The following is a 16,847-nucleotide window of genomic DNA, read 5'->3' as shown; positions in this document are numbered from 1 at the left end:
GAGTGATTTCCCGCGTTCGTTCAGGCTCGCCGGCTATCGCCGTGATTGTGCTAAGCGCCCCGCTCGCGCTAGCGTTTCCCCGCCAAACAATCGGCTGTTGTTGCTGCAGGAAATGTAACCATCCATCTCCGTGCAAGAGGTGATTTTCCCAACCTGCCAACCAGCCAGCCAACCAGCTTTCGCATCCCAACCGCCAACGTCCGTCTTGTTTTTTTTTGCAAAAGAAGTCGTCGCTGACACACGTCAACTCAGATCGTAGAAGCTCAAAAGACTGTTAAATAAAAAAAAATACATATGTATATATATATATATATATATATATATATATATGTATTTTTTTTTTTTCCCAGACAAAAGTACTGCATGTCAACAGAAGCCGACGGCTGCTGAAGCGTCTGAGACACAGATTGGAGTCTCTCAAGTGTTGAAGTGAGGAAACCGAGAGAGAAGAGAGGCGGGAGGCGTGATGAAATCGCAGGTTGGCTCCGCTGAAGTTTTGGCCACTGATGCCTGAGAATTTGCAACTCAGCCGGGTTTTGGAGCAACTCTCTGTTTTTTTTTTGTTTTTTTTTTGTGACTATTTGTTATTCGGCTGTTTTTAAACGTGATGGAGTTGTGCAAACTTCTGTGTTGTGATGCGCTAATGCTTGTGCTGGGGAACATGCAGAGTTTTTTTTTTATTTTGATACCAGATGTTTAAAACCAAATTTGAACAACAATGAACATACATTGTTGCCATTGCAGCACCAAACTTTTTCTGCGATAATGTTGCTGATTTTCACTCTGACTTAAATCAAAAGCTTTCCAGTAACTTTTCCATTTGCCAAGTGATTGTTGGCCAGCAGACGCTGTGATTTACTTGTTTGGATACATTGCAGTTTGGCAGAGAAAGACAATGCATTTTTTCATATTCAGCAGGATCTGAGTATTTTGGTCGGTGCTACAAATGTATTGAAGTTTCCGTACACGGCGCTACAAGAGGCATCGGGAAAAGTCGTGGCAGTCTTTGATTATCGAGTGGCTGCTTGTCGTTGGATCGTTGAACCTGTTTTTATCGCCTGAGTGGAACTGGGTCGGTCTTTTGTACGGAATGTTAAGTGTTTTTTGCACATTTTTGTTTTCATGGCCATTCGTAAAAAAAGAAAAAGCCAGAGAACGTCTTCTTCACTTGTAGTACAGCCTGGCATCTTTTTCCTCCTTTCTCTGATCATTTCTGAGCCAAAGCGTCTGAATTCCCCTCCAGCATATCATTGGCTGGCAGCGATAATAATTTCTTCTTCTTGGAACCATCAGGTGCCTTTTTTTTAAGTAAAGGAAGTTTCTTCAGACCAATAGTAACTGGCTTGGGTACTTAGATACACGGGTTGGTAAATCATTTCTTCTCCTTGGGGAATCAGGCTCGACTGCACGGTCATGTGACTCAGATTATATAAATTGTGCCACAGTCAAACAACAAGAGGTTATTGCTTCTCCAGTTGGAGGGGTAGAAGAAGAAGCTGAGCTGCCGATTCAGCAGCTTTTAAGAATCTGCAAATAATCACAGCCAGTTTATCGGGACTACTGTGCCATTTTATGCTACAGTATGTGACTGTGATTATGGTTGCAGGTCTGCTGGAGTATTGAGCGCCCCCTGTGGACTGATTTAGCAGCTTGACTTTCGGTGAAACACTGACTCTCCTTGATTTCCCTCTGTGTGTTGGAGTTGCTGGATTTTTCAGTTAACCCCTTTTTATTTTTTTTCAAATTTTCTTTATTTCCTATTATTAATATTCTTTTCTTCTAATCTCCCAGCGATCCTCTTGCTTGTCACGTCGTGTTACCAGCAGTTAGCTTAACTGCTTCTGAAACTAATTCTGAGTTACGACGCTGTCTCATTGTTTCCTTTTGCATTTTCTTTTTTTGTGCCATAATTTTTATCTAACCGCCCTGAAACGTGAAATGAAGCAGGAAATTAAAAACCTAAGATAAGCCTTTCTTGTACTTCTCCTTTTTTTTATTAGGACAATTTTTTTCCCCCTCTTTCCCCCAAAAGTGTCTGGCTTTCACGCCACGTCTCCTCCTCCGTTCTGACACACTCACGCAGTGACAGTTTTTCATGACTCATCACAGAGAGCATGTCATGTTTTTTTTTTTCTTCCCTCTCTCCGTCTCTAGCTATCGCACGTCTTTTGGAAAATAAATGGCCTCTCATCTGGGTTATGTGCCGTGCATATTAAGTGATTTTCTTTTTTCTTTTTTTTTTTAATGGGTAGTACGAGGGGACCTGAATGCATCTCATTTGCAAACTTTCCAAAATTAGCTGAGCCGTCAGAGCCATTTGACTCTGCTTCTGGTGCTGTGGAGAAGTTGGCCTGGTTGTGCTGCCGCCCTGCAGGAGTGTGCGGACGATGGGATGGTGTTGCAGGGAGTGGGGTGATTCAGTGCAGCTTCATAAAAAACTACAACCGGTGTCTTTTTTTTCCTTTTATATCCCATTGCTGCTCTGCGTAAACAACACTGACACCTGTGTGTGTGTGTGTGTGTGTGAGTAAAACTCACTCAGGCCGTTGTGTTTTCTTTTCTTTTTCTTTTTTTTTCTTTTTTACATTTTCCTTCCTTCCTTTGCTCGTGTCTTTCTTTTGGAAGCAGACGCCGATGACTCTTTACGTTGTTGCTGTTGTTTTTGTTGTTTGTACATGTTTTAGTGGCGGCCATATGTGCAGAGAACACTTGGCCCCGGACACAGTGTTAGGAAAGTCTGCACTCGCCCACACTCGGCTCGGCCGCCTTTTTTTTTTTTTTTTTTTTTTTCTAAAGTATCATTTTTTTTTCCTTTTTTTATTCTTCTTCTGCTTCTTAGAACTCCAGGCTGGTTTCCATCGAATTGATGCTATTTTTAGACCTGGGTAGAGGGGCTTGGGGTCGGGGAAGGGGGTGTCTGGTGGATGAGGAAAAGGAAGGGGGGGGGGGGGGGTTAGTGGGTGCCATATGAATCCAGAGCAGGCAGCCGTCCAGACTGAGTAAAACACACCCCCACGTCCCCCCTCCAGTCAGCTCCCATATGGAGAGATGGTGTGTGTGTGTGTGTGTGTGTGTGTGTGTGTGTGTGTGTGTGTGTGTGTGTGTGTGTGTGTGTGCAGAGGGAGGGGGGCGGCAGGGTCAGGAAGAAAATGTTTTCATAAGATCGAATGCATCTGAGTCTCTCAGATGGTTTACACAATTAATGAAAAATGTTCCTCTTAAAAAAAAAAATCCCATTAAAAATGAACGCAAGGTAATTTTTATTTTTTATTGATTGATGATTCAATTCAGTCTGAAAAAAAAAAAAAAAAATCCATTTGAAAAAAAAAAAGCAAAAAAAAAAAAAAAAAACCTTGGCTGGGGCTGCGGCTGCTCCTGCAAACCGAGGAGGTAAATTAAAAAGATAACGGAGGAGATTAAAAAAAAAAAAAAAAACAGACTCTTAATTCTGTTTGTCGCCTCTAATCTCCCGGCTGACGAATCGTCCAGAAACTCCTGAAGGACGAGCAGGCGCGTAAACAACACGCTCACCTCGGCCCGCCGTCTGCTATGGAGCTGCTGTTGCTGTTTTTCATTTATTTATTTATTTTTTCTCTGAGATGGATATCATAAATTATCAAGTGTGACCTTTGCCATGACTGTTATGGAAAAAGATGTTCATGTTTGAACGCTGACAGATGCGGCGCCGAGCGTCGCCGCGATGTCGTCGCCATCTGATGCAAAACAATGCAAAGAGAGAAAGCTGAAACATCTGTCTCGCTGTCTGTCATAGCTCTGAAGCCCCACCCCTTTTATCGAAGTATAGTATCCTGATATTTATGTTAGCAGCGTCCTCTTCAGATCGTTCAGATCTTTTCTTTTTTTTTTCTTTCTTTCAAAAATACTCTAAATGCTTGTCATTTATGCAGGCTGCTTGTTCTCCAATTGCAGCTTTCTTTTTCCTGGAAGTCCTTGGCTTTTCTTCTGTCTCCCCATTGGGCCTTTTCCCCTTTGCAAAGAAACTTTCCAAAGATTTGTTTCTCACTGATTTTGCTTGCTAGCTAGCTCAGAGGTTTAATTCTCGTGGTAGCATGTCACGTGACCGAGACAAGGGTCTTGATGCGCGTCAAAAGTCGTTGACTAAAATTTTTTTATTTTTCAAAATAAAACTTCATTCAGACTCAGATAATAAATTACAATGGAAGAAATCTAAAGCCCCTTTCTCCACTACAATTGGGGGGTTGACACTCTGCATTTGGCCCCTTTCCCACTGACCTAAACCAGCGGGGTCTGACACCAGCTGGAAAGCTGCACAGCCTCCACTTTCACCGTCTGCGTCTGCTGACGTCATTGCGTTGCACACGTCGTGTGGATGAAGTGCGACAGAATTCAGGGAAGTGAACAATGGAGGGCAACGTGGAAGCGAGGTGGCCAGTGTTGGTGCTGTTAATGCCAGACTTGCAGCGATCGTTTCGGCGTCTGCTCTATTTCGTGCGCGAGCGGAAAAGCCAGAGGACAATGAACAATTACCGAGCGCTGATGGAACGTAATTGAACACCTTCGCAATACGCAATATACGCCGCGACTGGTGCGACGTTATGAAGTAGCGCACGCTATGCAGGTCTCCCTTTCCCATTGCAAGCCGATCGGAGCCGAGCCGATCGGAGCCGATTTCAGCCGGGGTCCATCGCCGGGTTGCTTGACCGGTTTCGGCGCGGCTCGGTGAGCCTTTCCCACTGCCACCAAATGCCGATTCATAGCAGGTATACATTAGGTTTTTTTTGGCCAGTGGGAAAGTGGCTACATACACACCTACGGACAATTTAGAGTTTCCAATTCACCTCAAATGCATGTTTTTTGGACGGTTGGAGGAAGGCGGAGAACCCGGAGAGAACCCATGCACACACGGGGAGAACATGCAAAACTCCGCACAGAAAGGCCCCAGCTCGGAATGGAACCCATGACCTTCCGGCTGTGAGGCGGCAGCGCTAACCACCGTGTCGCCCTGAAACACAATAAATGAAACAAAATTCTAACATTAATCCAAAAAAAAAAATAGACCAGGGGTGGGCAGACGTTTTCGACCCGTGGGGCCACAATGCGTTCTAAAATTTGACAGAGGGACCGGAGCAGGAGGAGATGGATGGAGTGCTTTGGTGACCCACCTCATAAGAGAAAAGATATATCATGGGATATGTAGAAAACATGTGCTTTCATGTCAATTGAAAATGAACAAAAGCAAAGTTACAACGAAATATGTCTTTGAAGCCAAACAGTTTTTAGCTCTTTATTGAAATGACTCTTAAAACACTGAAAAAATAATTTGATACGGCTATTTTATTACTTATTTATTATTAATATCATTCCTTCAAGTTTAGCGGGCTGGATTAAAAGCTTAATGGGCTGTGCTCATGCCTGCCTGATCTAGAATAAATCCCTAAATGAATCGATATAAAGAATCTAAATGAAAAACTCAGCAGAGGAAGCTTTCATTATGATTGTCCCCTTTCTGAACTGCAGTAATTAATGTTCAGCCATCTCCAGTTTATCTCCTCAACCGTAAAAAAACAACATGTGAGTCCCATATGTCCTGATGTTTACAGGAGGTGGCGCCACCTCACATGACTGTTGTTTGTCTGCCGATTGGATTAGAGGCTGCGTGTGACTGTCACCGCCCATGATCATTTTAGTGCTAATTGTGGCATTTGCGCTTGTTTATGTTAATGTGTGTGTGTGTGTGTGTGTGTGTGTGTGCGTCTGGTTGGTCATGTGGACGGCCGCTTGAGGCTGACAAACACTTTCAATTATTCGCTCCGAGAGGCTCTCGGCTAATTTGGTACAGGAGAGAAACAGCTCAGTCCCACTCTTCCTCTTTCTCTTCCTCGGCTGTTCCATGCGTCCCCTCCCCCACCGCCGGCTCTCCGGGGTTAGTTGCCGCTGACTGACGGCTGGTAGACAAGCAGAGCCGCACCAGAACATTTTTAAATGTCACGGCTCGAAAAAACCCGTCCTCTGCACTGGTGTGGGACCACCTGCTGCAGGTGTGGAGGTTAGCAGGGGAACATCAGCAAGTGCGGACCCAAGGGCCAGAGGGCACGGAAGGTTCCGGAGGGGCTAAATGATCAGAAGCTCCGCCCCCTTTGTCTTGGTGTTTGCCACCCTCTGATCCCGCTTCACAGCTCACGTGATGGATCTGGGTTCACCTGAGAGCCCACAGAGAGTGTTTGGAAACACTGGAAGGTGATTGGATGAGCTGTTCCAGCCGACCAAACAGATGTGATTGATGACCCAATTTCACCGTGTTTCTGCAGCTCAACGGTGTTTTCCACTGAGGAGAAAAAATGTGGAATGACCGTCCAGTCCTGATGGAACTGTTAGCATCCATGCTAATAGCTAATAGTAGCAGCCAATAGTAGCTTCTTCCTTTTTTTTTTTCAGAACAGCTTGCCTCCTCCGTCTCTTTAACCCAGAGCTGTTCGATGGGGGCCAGAGTAGATAAGCTGAAAAGACTCATGGGCCAACACCGTGGAGATTGCGTCCATTGACTGAGGGGGGAGGAGGGGAGTCTCCAAATTGGAAAGTTGTCTGTGACGTAGGAACACCTGCTGGAACCACTGTCAGGGTGCAGCTGTAGCTGCTGGGATTCCTTCTCTCCTTGAAATAAAGAACAATTCAAGAGCGGCAAAGACATTTTTTTTTTTTCTCTGAAAAAAACCAAAAGGTTTTGTGCAAGAGATGTGAAATTGCGTTTAATCAAATGTTATGCCGCAGCTTCCATCCATCGGCTGTCTAATGGAAAAATCACGAGCCGTTTAACAAGTGCCTCCCAACGCGAAAGGTTCCTGATTGGAAAACGAAGCCGTGTGGCTGCGAGGCGGCCGAGAGGCTCGGACCATCGACATGTTTCATACACAGGTGAGCCGAGCCGAGCCGAGCCGAGCCGAGCCGCGCCGCTGGGTTCTCCGGGATTCATCATTTTAATTAGGCTACGGCTCTTTTTTAAATTAACCATCCCGCAGAATGTCTCATTGGGACTGTTACTTCTGGCCGGAGCAGAGTGGATATTCCTTCTTTTGTCCGCCCGCCATTCCAGAGTTTCCACCCACTCCCCATTATTACTCCTCGTCTACCCAAATGCATTTTTCTATTTTTTCTATCTTTTTATTGTATGAGCTTGATGATATCCTGCGGACTGTGGAACGGCAGTGACACGGCGATGAAGAATCGTGAAGGGACTCAGTCAGTGCAAGACTTGCTGAAACCTGCTTTTGCTGCCATAATTAAAGATTTAAGAAAAAAAAAAAATTCTTGCATGTGTGTTATGACTTGATGGTTGATATGAATGGAAGCACAGCGCTGAAAAGAGGTTCCAGCTTCTACTGGGGGAGCAGAAGAAGAACTGCTGAGTTTTCTTGTGCCTCTACCACAGAGAAGTACCTAATTTCCTCTGATTTAATAGCCAAATACCAATTGACTCATTGATGTGGTTTTTGGTGACTTTCAGGGTCTTCTTCTGTAAGTAATTTTGTTGTTGCTGTTTGACGGTGCAAGTGAACCATTAAAATAATCAACTTTTTGCTTAGTGCTGTTTTGACAAGAAAACCAGCAATGTGTGTGTTTTGCTTTTTATTTCATTTAGTTGTTTTCGTGCCTCCCGACATCGTGTCTCGAGATGAAGTGATCCTCTAACCCCCCCAGTGGAATTAGGCTGTCCTACACGGGTGGTGTCTAAAGGGGTGAAGGGCTCGGATGGAGCTTGTTGATGCGGCTACAGATGCCAGTGAGGCCACCTTGACCTCCTCTGCAGGATTTACCCCCCCCCCCCACACACACACACACACACACACACTCCCCAACCTTTGTTGTTAGCATCGGATATGCAGACAAATCTGCAGCACGCTCCGTGACGGGGGGCGGCACTGTTGGGGGGCGTCAGAGGTCACACGTTCAAACTGGACGTCCCTGTTGTGAGACGCCCCTCTGCTGACCTCTCCACCGGCACTGATTGATTGTCTTAAGTGGGTGTTAAGGGAAGACTAGGGTGGGGGGTTACAGGCGGGGGCTGCCTGTTGATGGAGTGGAGGGGTCGACCTACTTACCCACCCGGACCCATGTGACCACATGAAGCAGCGGGAATGCAGCACTTAGAGAGACTGACTGAGTCACAACAGGCCCGACTCCCCCGTGTGTGTGTGTGTGTGCGTGTGTGTGTTTTTCCACTTTCCCTGAAACATGACACTGGCCCACATGTTTTCCTTTAATAGACGGCAGCCAGCAGAAAGGGCAGCGAGTGTGTCTGTCTGCCAGATGATCAGCGGCTTGTCCGGCTTCGCTCCGCTACGCAGCAACTGTAGCCGCTGTCACCGCAGACGACAATGACAATGTCGGGTTGTGTAACCGGCACTGTTGAAAGAAAGAGTTTCACCCTAAACAAGCGGTCAGGCTGAAGATAACCGTAAGGATTGTTTTTGGGTCTGAAGGACCTTCCGCTGAACTGCCCCTCCCCCCTCCATCCTGGCACTTTCAGAGAAGTAGAAGATTTCAAGACTGTTTTTTTTTTCACTTTTAATTCACTTTCATTTCTTTTTCACCTTCCAAACGCACTTGTTGAGAGTGAGCCTGTTTTGTTGCTTTGTTTTCTTCTTAATATGTTGTTAACTACAATGTAAAACTTCAATGTAAATGTATTTTTTATCTATTAATGTCCATCAGTTTGGCTTGGCTTTATAAATAAAGCTGATTGATTGATAGATAGATAGATAGATAGATTGATTGATTACGTTTTTCCATGTTTTACCTCCCTTGAGCCCATTCAGAAGTGGCTCAGCCAGTGATTGTGTGCCATGTCATTAATAGGAATAGCAGGCATTTCTTGAATTACACCATTACTACAAACATCTTCAGGGAAAAATAAGCAAAGAAATGACATGCAGAAAGAAAGTGGCGCCGTCTTTATGTGTTGCTATTCATCCCTGATGATGCAGGAGGTCATCGGCGATCGTCATGCGTCGTGTTTTGGACACGTTGATGAGAAGTGTGTCCTGATCCAATGTTTATCTGGAGTCGTTGGCTGCGGTTTATATGCCTCCAAGCTCCCCGAGTGGAACAGAAAAATGTCACAAAATAAGATGGAGCTCAGGTCTGGACTTTCCCCTGAGAGGGCGGCGGTGGCCACTTTTAAATCCATCTTGTTCCATTTTGTTTGGTTTTGTTTTTGCTTGAAAAAAAAAAAAAGCCAAATCATCATGTCCTTCCACTCAACCGCTGAATAAATCCAACGACAAATGCAATTATTAAACGGAGCTCGGGTCCGGGCACTGACTGCAGCTCTAAATCCAAACCAAAAAATTGTTTGTTTGATGGAGTTATTGATCTGGCTGTTTAATCTTTGAGGGATTTCTTTCATCCATTTATAGGCTGAATCTGCCCACAGGAACAAACAAGAAAAAAGGAGCCTTTTGTTGACTCGACATTTGGGTTGCAGATGGATTGTTTTGTTGTGGGAGTGTATTAAATTTGCTTTGGGTAAGAAAATAATATAAAGTTCAAGAAAATGCTTAAAGTCATGGAAGAAAAGGATTTATAGTGGACATATTGTATCTGCGAAAGGGTAAAAACAACTTTTTGAGAACTGAATTTCAGCGTCTTTAAAAAAAAAAAAGTGGCCTGACCGGTGTCTCTTAAGCTTCTGCCTCTGATCCTGAGCATCCCCAGAATCATCAGCTCGGTGGAGATGTGATCCGGGATGATGAGGGACTAAGCCGTCCAGCGGTTGATTAATTAAAACTGCCGCCTGGCTCGCATTTAAAAAGCTTTTGTCGGGAGAAAGAGGGGAGTGTGTGTGAGCGTGACAGAGTGTGAAACGTCTTCATTGTGCTCCCTGGAATTCCTCCGGCTTCGGACAACGGCCACAGAAACCTGAGGAACGTTTTGGGAGTACCGGGAAGTCTTGCGTCTTGTGATCCAGAGGTCCGCCCCCTGTGTTTGAATCAATGGTTGTTGCCGCCCACTGACGCAATGGAGTCAATCCCGTGGAAAAAAAAAAACGAAACAACAAAAAATCCCTGCACTGAGGTTTTCCAAAAAGGCTTAAATGGCTAGAAGAAGGGCATGCAAGCAAATTATCCACGCAAATATCCTATCCAGCGTGGTGGCTGGCAGGCCAGACATCGATTCACTTTCGTTTTTTTTTTTTTTTTTTTTTTTTTTTGCTTACTTGCGTTATGAAATGGTTCTGTTTGAAGGATGATGTCTATGCATTTCACTCGCAAATTAAGCCCCTTGCAAACTATCAACAGCAACATTTCTCTCAGACACCTCAGTCACGATTCCTTGCTCTGGCCCTTTTTTGGGGGGCCACTTCAAAGGGGCACTCGGTTATTTTATTTTGAAGGGGATTTTGAAGTGGATGTTTTAAAATCGGCTAACCTTCTGATTCCTACAGAACTAAATCCCCTGAATGGGGCTCTCCCACACTGATCTAATTTCACCGATAATAACTGGGGAAATTTAGTGAAAACTTTCTCAGATTTTCATTCTCACTCCCAGGCTCAATTTTGTACATTCACAGCGGATCTTTTGTTCCGTTCCTGACAGCAGCAGCTGCTCTTGGGATGCAGACCCACGTCCATCCGGATTGTGAGCCCACATTTATCATGGTCATGTTGGCCCCATGATTGGTTGCTGGGGTCAATCAGCCCTCCAGCAAGCGTGGCAGAAAAGAAAAAAGAAAAAACAACTTTGGCCCGAAGTGAACTTCTTGGTCCTGGAGGTCGAGACCTTCCTCATGTGTCCAACTTGATTTGATTTAATGCAGCCGGGGTCATTGGGTTGCAGAGCAGCTTAAAAAAATCACGCCCACACATCTTCACCCAGAGCTGCAGGGGAAGTGGCTGCATGCGCAGTGTCCAGTTTTAACTGCCAGTCAAAACTGTCCAATTAATTTTTTCACAACTTGAATGGATTCGTCACTTATAAGTGTCTTCTCGCCTTTCCTCTTACTTTTTTTTGGCTCAGTGTTGTTGAGAAGGTGGAGGGTCTCTGCGTGATCTTACGAAAACGAAAATAACTTGATACGGTGCTAATGCTTCTCTGCTTTTGCTTTGCTGCCAATTTGGAAACCGAAGGTTTCGACTGCGCAGACATTCAAAAAAGGGAATCATTCTTTCCCTTGCAGCAATGTGGTTTTATGGAGAGACCCTCTCCTTGTCACAGTTTCACTGCCCTCTAAATATATATATATTCCCTCCTTTTGTGTATCCATTACGGCTTTCACAGATTTCTTTCGATTTTTACATATAGAAGTTTATGGTTACAATCCTCAGCCACCAGCATCTCCACAGGAGGTGGCGCCAGCGAGCTCACTAAGGCTCAATGTGATTGGCCGTGTTTTGTCATTTTGAGAATGAAACTGGTAAAAAAAAAAAATAGTCATCTTTCTTGTAGTTGCTCATAGTTTGGATGCTGACCTTTGCTCTTCTTTGCTTGCAGGTTCTGCCATCAGCTGCCGTCTCCACCCGGCAGATCGTCTCGCCGTAGCGTCAGGATCATCGCAGGATTTTCACGCGCGGAGGCTCAGGTAGCGTACCGCAGCTGCTTCCTCATTTGTTCCCTCTTCCACCAGATCTGCTGCGGTTGTTGGTTTAGAATCGATTGGGGCAAAAGTCCTCCAGACTGTACCCCCGGATCTACCCTGGTTCTTGATCATCAAGTGTAGTCCAAACACAGGGTCTGCAAGGCCGTGCCAGCAATGTTTCCCTTTTTCTTTTTTTTTCTTTTTTTGCTGTTTTGGAGGCAGAGCCATTTGCCAACATGGAGCCAGTTGCCAACATGTAATGTCACGAGGTAAAAACTGGTTGAGTGACGGTCCAGGCTGGTGGTGTGTTCCAGTCAGGTATTTCTCAGGCGAGCTGGACTGTGGACAGTAGAGGACAAGGGGGCCAAGGAGTGCCGGTGACAGGACGCCTCGTGAGATTGGTCGGAAACAGATGGCTGCCCAGATGCAGGGCCTGCTGTGACCTTGGCGGGGCTGCAAGGTAAAAGGAAAAAAAAAAAAAAAGTCAGAAAAACGGGGACGTGAACGACTCTTTGTCTGGCGCTCTGTGGTTGCGTGTTATATCTCTACCCCATGGAGTTTGATACATTTGTCGCAGCGACTGAAATACTCCAATCCAATTTAATATTTAAACATTAATCATGTTTTTTCGGTGCCAAATTCTGATGTATCCAAGTCAAGGCGTAGTGTCTGCCAGCCAATAATCATTTGGCATCCAGATTGGCTGCTGATTGGCTTTCACGTGATTGAGGCATGAACAAAGACAATGGCACACTTTTTACATTGATATGAACATTGGCATCATGCCAATGATTCTAAAGTGTCTCCGCTTCATTAAGCTTGATCAAAATAAAGTTAAATTCAACATTTATAGCGGCAAAGGACAGGAATATAAAAAAAACCTTCTGGATTTGGAGGAAATCCTGATTTCAATCACAGGTATAAATGGTAAAAAAAAAAAAAAAAACACAGTTTCACAAAACAGTTTTTATGCTGTAACGGTAGCATCTGTTATCAAAAATAAATGTATCATTGTGGAACTGTTATCGAAAAGGCAACATATCCAAATTTGGCATCATATAAAAACAGAAGCTTGAATGGTACCCAGCCCCGTACGGCACACACCCTAATATAATCTCAGAAATATCGGCTGTGTGGCTGAGTTTTTGAAAAGACTGTAAGGCTGTTTACTGTTGTTCCTGGATGGATGCTCGTGTGTGTGTGTGTGCGTGTGCGTGTGTATGTAGTGGCGAAGAAGAGGAGATGGAGGAGGGTCGGGGTGGCAGCTGTATAATTGGGGTGAGCAGATCCCCGGGGTGGATAGTGAGGAGCTTTATTAAGAAAGCTCAAGTCTGATGTGCCGCCTCCGTCCCCACCACCCGCCCCCTTCAGCGCCCTCTCCCCGCCACACAGACCCCGTCCTCAGCCTCCTCCGCCGCCACCGGAGACTCTGCCGCAAACAAAGGGATGAAGGGCAAAGTCCTCCAGCTCCTCTCAGCCGCAGATAAGACAAAAGAAGCCTTTATTTGAGATGGCGCTGATGAGCGGGCGGCGGCAGCGTTCGCGAGGAAATCAAAGCCCATTGTTCCCATGTCCTCTGCAGCCGGCGAGGTTGCCGTTACTTATTGATTACACTGTCGCAGCTCCACATCCCCGGGGGTCTCTGACCACGAGCGCGTGGTGGCTTGGTTGCACTTCTCATAGACTGATAGACACACGTGGAATATGGTGCAGCCCCCTTCTCGTCCCCTACTGAAAGAGGAAAAAAGGCAACAAAGATTATCTCTTGTTAGCACGTCATCTGACACTTCTAGGAACCCATTTGGAGGAACTAAGCAACGCGTCCTTAACGATCAAACCAGCAGCAGCAGCAGCAACAACGTGTTGCAGCTTCTGATGGAAACTACAAACAGGGAGTGAGTTCTCTCAAGTGTGAACGAGTCCCTCTGATCTGATCCGAGTTTTGCACGGATGCAAAATGTTCTGTTTTGGAGGAAACAAACACTCGATCAGACAGCGAGATTAGAAGTTTTTTTTCCATTGCAAACCTTCGACTTAACGACAGGAAAAGGCGTCTTGTGATGTTTTTTTTGGCGAATCAGAGGCCTTGAGCTCCTCTTCCTCCTCCTTTCCATCCACTTCTCACAGGCAACCCAGTCGCCCTCCTCTGGACTGGTGACAGAGGGTTTAACTGGAGGCCCATTCTTCTGCATCCTCTGCAGCTTCTTAATCCCTGGTGGCCACGCCCCCCATGGGGCGGAGTCAGGCACAGGCTAATCCTCAACCTGGTCAGGGTGGGGAGGCGTCACTCTTTCCTTTTCCTTTTTCTTTTTCTTCTTTCTGGAAGCCCTTTTTTTTTTTTGCCTCTCACTGGTCAGATTTATAAGTTCCAGGATAGCAGGGACTTACTCGGAGGGAAGCGGGAGGTGAAATTCACCTTGGCCTTTTTTTTTTTTCTTTCTTGTAATGCTCCCTCGGTTCCCGAGGTGACCCTGAGTGAGAGACGCGTCCTGAGTGAAGCGTTTTTCAGGACTTTTTGTTGTGCAGGAAGTGAGCAGAGGAACCATATGAACTCAAAAATACACTATAAGGCAGTCGAAGAATGTCAGTGGAACGACCTCCGGAGGAGAAAAAAAAAAAACAGACAAAGAGCGGCCCGGAGTGTGACTCAGCACGACTCAGCTTTCTATTCTCGTCTCGCTGCTCACACTGTTGTTGTTTAACTGTTCTGTTTCCTTTCTGTTTGTCCACAAACTGTGGCCAAAATTCCAGAATGCAAGGTCGCCCAAAGGTCGAGCAGTTTGTAAAAAAAAATTCTCCGAGGGCACAGTGCATATTTTGGGAACATTTTCGAACGTGAAGCTTGATTGTTGTGATTTGTTTCCCTGAAGAATGAATCACAGCAGGAGGTCGTCTTTTGTGTTGTTGTCGTTTTTTTTTAAGCTTTGGAATGACCCTGAGTTGGAGGTCAGTTGCGGTAAAAGGTGACGACTGGACCGACTTGTCTGTAATTACAGTAAGTGGCCCCCGGGGGGGTTTTCAGGGCTGTCCAGGACACAAAGGTGGGTGCCCCACCTTTGTGTCCTGGACTTGTGCAGTTGATTAGATGAGAGGTCTCACACACACACGCAACACACACACACACACACACACACACACACATGCTCGACATTCTGGGGAGCTGGTGCGAGATGTCAATAAGCCGTTTAAAGCTTCAGCCTGGGGCGACGCTTTGGCGAGTTAGCTTAGTTAGCTTCGGCACAAAAAGTGGGATTAAGTCATTAGCTTCTTTAGCGCCGGTGGCAGCCGTGATTAACTTTTATTCCATCTCATTCAACTCCTGTGATTAGCGTGGCGACTTAAAAACAGGGTATCAGGGTGGGGGGGGGGGGGGGGGGGGATTGAGGATGATGTTAGTGCTTTATTTACACCATGCTCAGTGACAATCTGCCAAAGAGCCTCTTTGCTTGATCAACATTTGTTTGAATAATGTCTCTGACTTGCCTTTTAGCAAAAAGAAAAATCCAATTCTCTGTTTCTTCCCTTGTTCTTTTTTTTTTGTAGATCAGTTTGACTGAATTTTGTTGGTAGAATTTAGCAATCTCATTACTATTATTATTATTATTATTATTATTATTATTATTATCAACCTTTTTTTGTCTGTTCAACGGGTTGCTGGATCATAATGTTTGGAAATAACATTATGAAAACCTGATGTTACAAGGCTGATTTCCATCCATCACAAGTCACAGTCTGTTCCGCGTTACTCAAACAAATCCTATGGAATTAACTTTTGATGGTGCCAACTTTTGTGTTAACAAGTTTAAATCAAATACATTTCTTTTTTTTTGGTGGTTTATTGACCAAATCACAATCACACTTGATTCTATTAAAAAACAATTGTTTATTTATTTTAAAGGTCATTACAGTCATGACTATTTCCACTAGGATATCCGAGCCGGAGTTCTCTGGATGCCTTTAGAGTCCTGGAACCGAACTCTCATAGAAGCAGCCCGATAATCAATCAGCAAGACGAAATCAGACCGATAAAAGTGAGAATTTTTATACCCTTTTGTCTCATATCCTCACGTATCTGACGGTGCTGCCACGGCTCTCCAGGAATTCTGACACCTTGACCCAGAACCCCGGACCGGACCGGATCGGACCCCCTAATGAGAAAACGATTGTCAGATGAGTCGATAAACTTGGCCGCACTGCCGCACATCGGATTATTGAGCAGCTTTCCTGTTCGGCCTTTCACTTCACTTATCAGCAGCGCCCCCTCCCTCGGGGAACCAGGAGGACATCCGTTCAGAGACGGACTATTGAGTTTGTGGCTATCGAGTTGAAGGCTGTTGCCATAATAAGGACGGAGGGGCCGTGATTAGTCGCATCTATGGGAGCCGGACGGACACTTTCTTTTTGATGGAGCCGCGGAAAAAAAGAATAAGGAAACTGAGTGAAGTTTACATCCATGTCCAGCTTGTTGGGGGGCGGGGCTTAACTTCTGTCAGGGAACTTTAATGTGCGTGCTTTATTAATTTATTTAATTGTATTGCTAATATCGCGTTTGTCTGAGAGCTTCTCATATTTCCTATCATGGCTGTTGAGGGAAACCCCCTGGTGGAGCATTAAGGAAGATTGCCTTGTTAATTGCAAACGTGCACACTATCTGAGCAGGTAATTGGCTAGCTGTTAGCGGGAACCTGAGAAGAGAGTTAGAGCAAGATGGAGGGAGAGAGAGCGAGAGAGAGAGAGAGAGACCCTGGGTTTTAATAGAATCTGTTTACCATGGTGCCGCCCTACTGACCAGTTAAGACGTCTAATTTGATGCCTTCAGCTTTTAATGACTTTGTGTGTGTGTGTGTGTGTGTGTGTGTGTGTGTGTGTGTGTGTGTGCACGTAATGATTGGAAATAATAATTCTAGTAATCAACATATTCGCTTTTAATAAATGTAATTGCTGGGCCATTGACGGTAGAAATAGAAGCAGTACGGAACGTGTGATTTTTTAAAAAAAAAAAAAAACGTCTTAACAGGCACCGTTGACACGGGCAAGAAGTCATATTTCAATTATTCTGTTTCCAAGAATTTGAAAAAAAAAATATATGTGACCGGCTCCACTGAGCACTGACGTCTCTGTTGCTGCTGTGAACACAATCACCGGGCAGCCTGACTGGAATTAAACGCCACTTCATCACGGCACCCCTGCCTGGCCACTGTGATGGATGACTTCTCCACAGCGGTCGCCGCAGGTGGACACCTTCACTAAATCCACCCCTAACCCTGCAGACTCGCACTGTTTTCAATAAAAT

The 16,847-nt window shown here is 45.2% G+C and overlaps 1 protein-coding gene across 2 annotated transcripts in view; it reads left to right on the top strand.

Annotated features, from left to right (window-relative positions):
- Window positions 1-364: 364 nt before the first annotated feature.
- The window catches only part of sema6cb (semaphorin 6Cb), a 129,353-nt gene continuing 112,870 nt past the window's right edge, over window positions 365-16,847 (top strand). Inside the window, exons 1-2 of one of the 2 annotated variants that reach the window (XM_076029407.1) lie at window positions 365-478; window positions 11,470-11,557. The gene's annotated coding sequence lies outside the window, so the exon portion shown is untranslated. The remainder of the gene's footprint in view (window positions 479-11,469; window positions 11,558-16,847) is intronic. The other variant, XM_076029415.1, reaches the window with a different exon arrangement.

Source organism: Nelusetta ayraudi, unplaced genomic scaffold, assembly GCF_046127955.1.
Source record: "Nelusetta ayraudi isolate G7.1 ecotype Tasmania unplaced genomic scaffold, CSIRO-AGI_Nayr_v1 ptg000003l, whole genome shotgun sequence".
NCBI classification, from domain to species: domain Eukaryota; kingdom Metazoa; phylum Chordata; class Actinopteri; order Tetraodontiformes; family Monacanthidae; genus Nelusetta; species Nelusetta ayraudi.
Note: the sequence above shows the minus strand (reverse complement) of the source record. Positions and strands in the feature narration are given on the sequence as shown.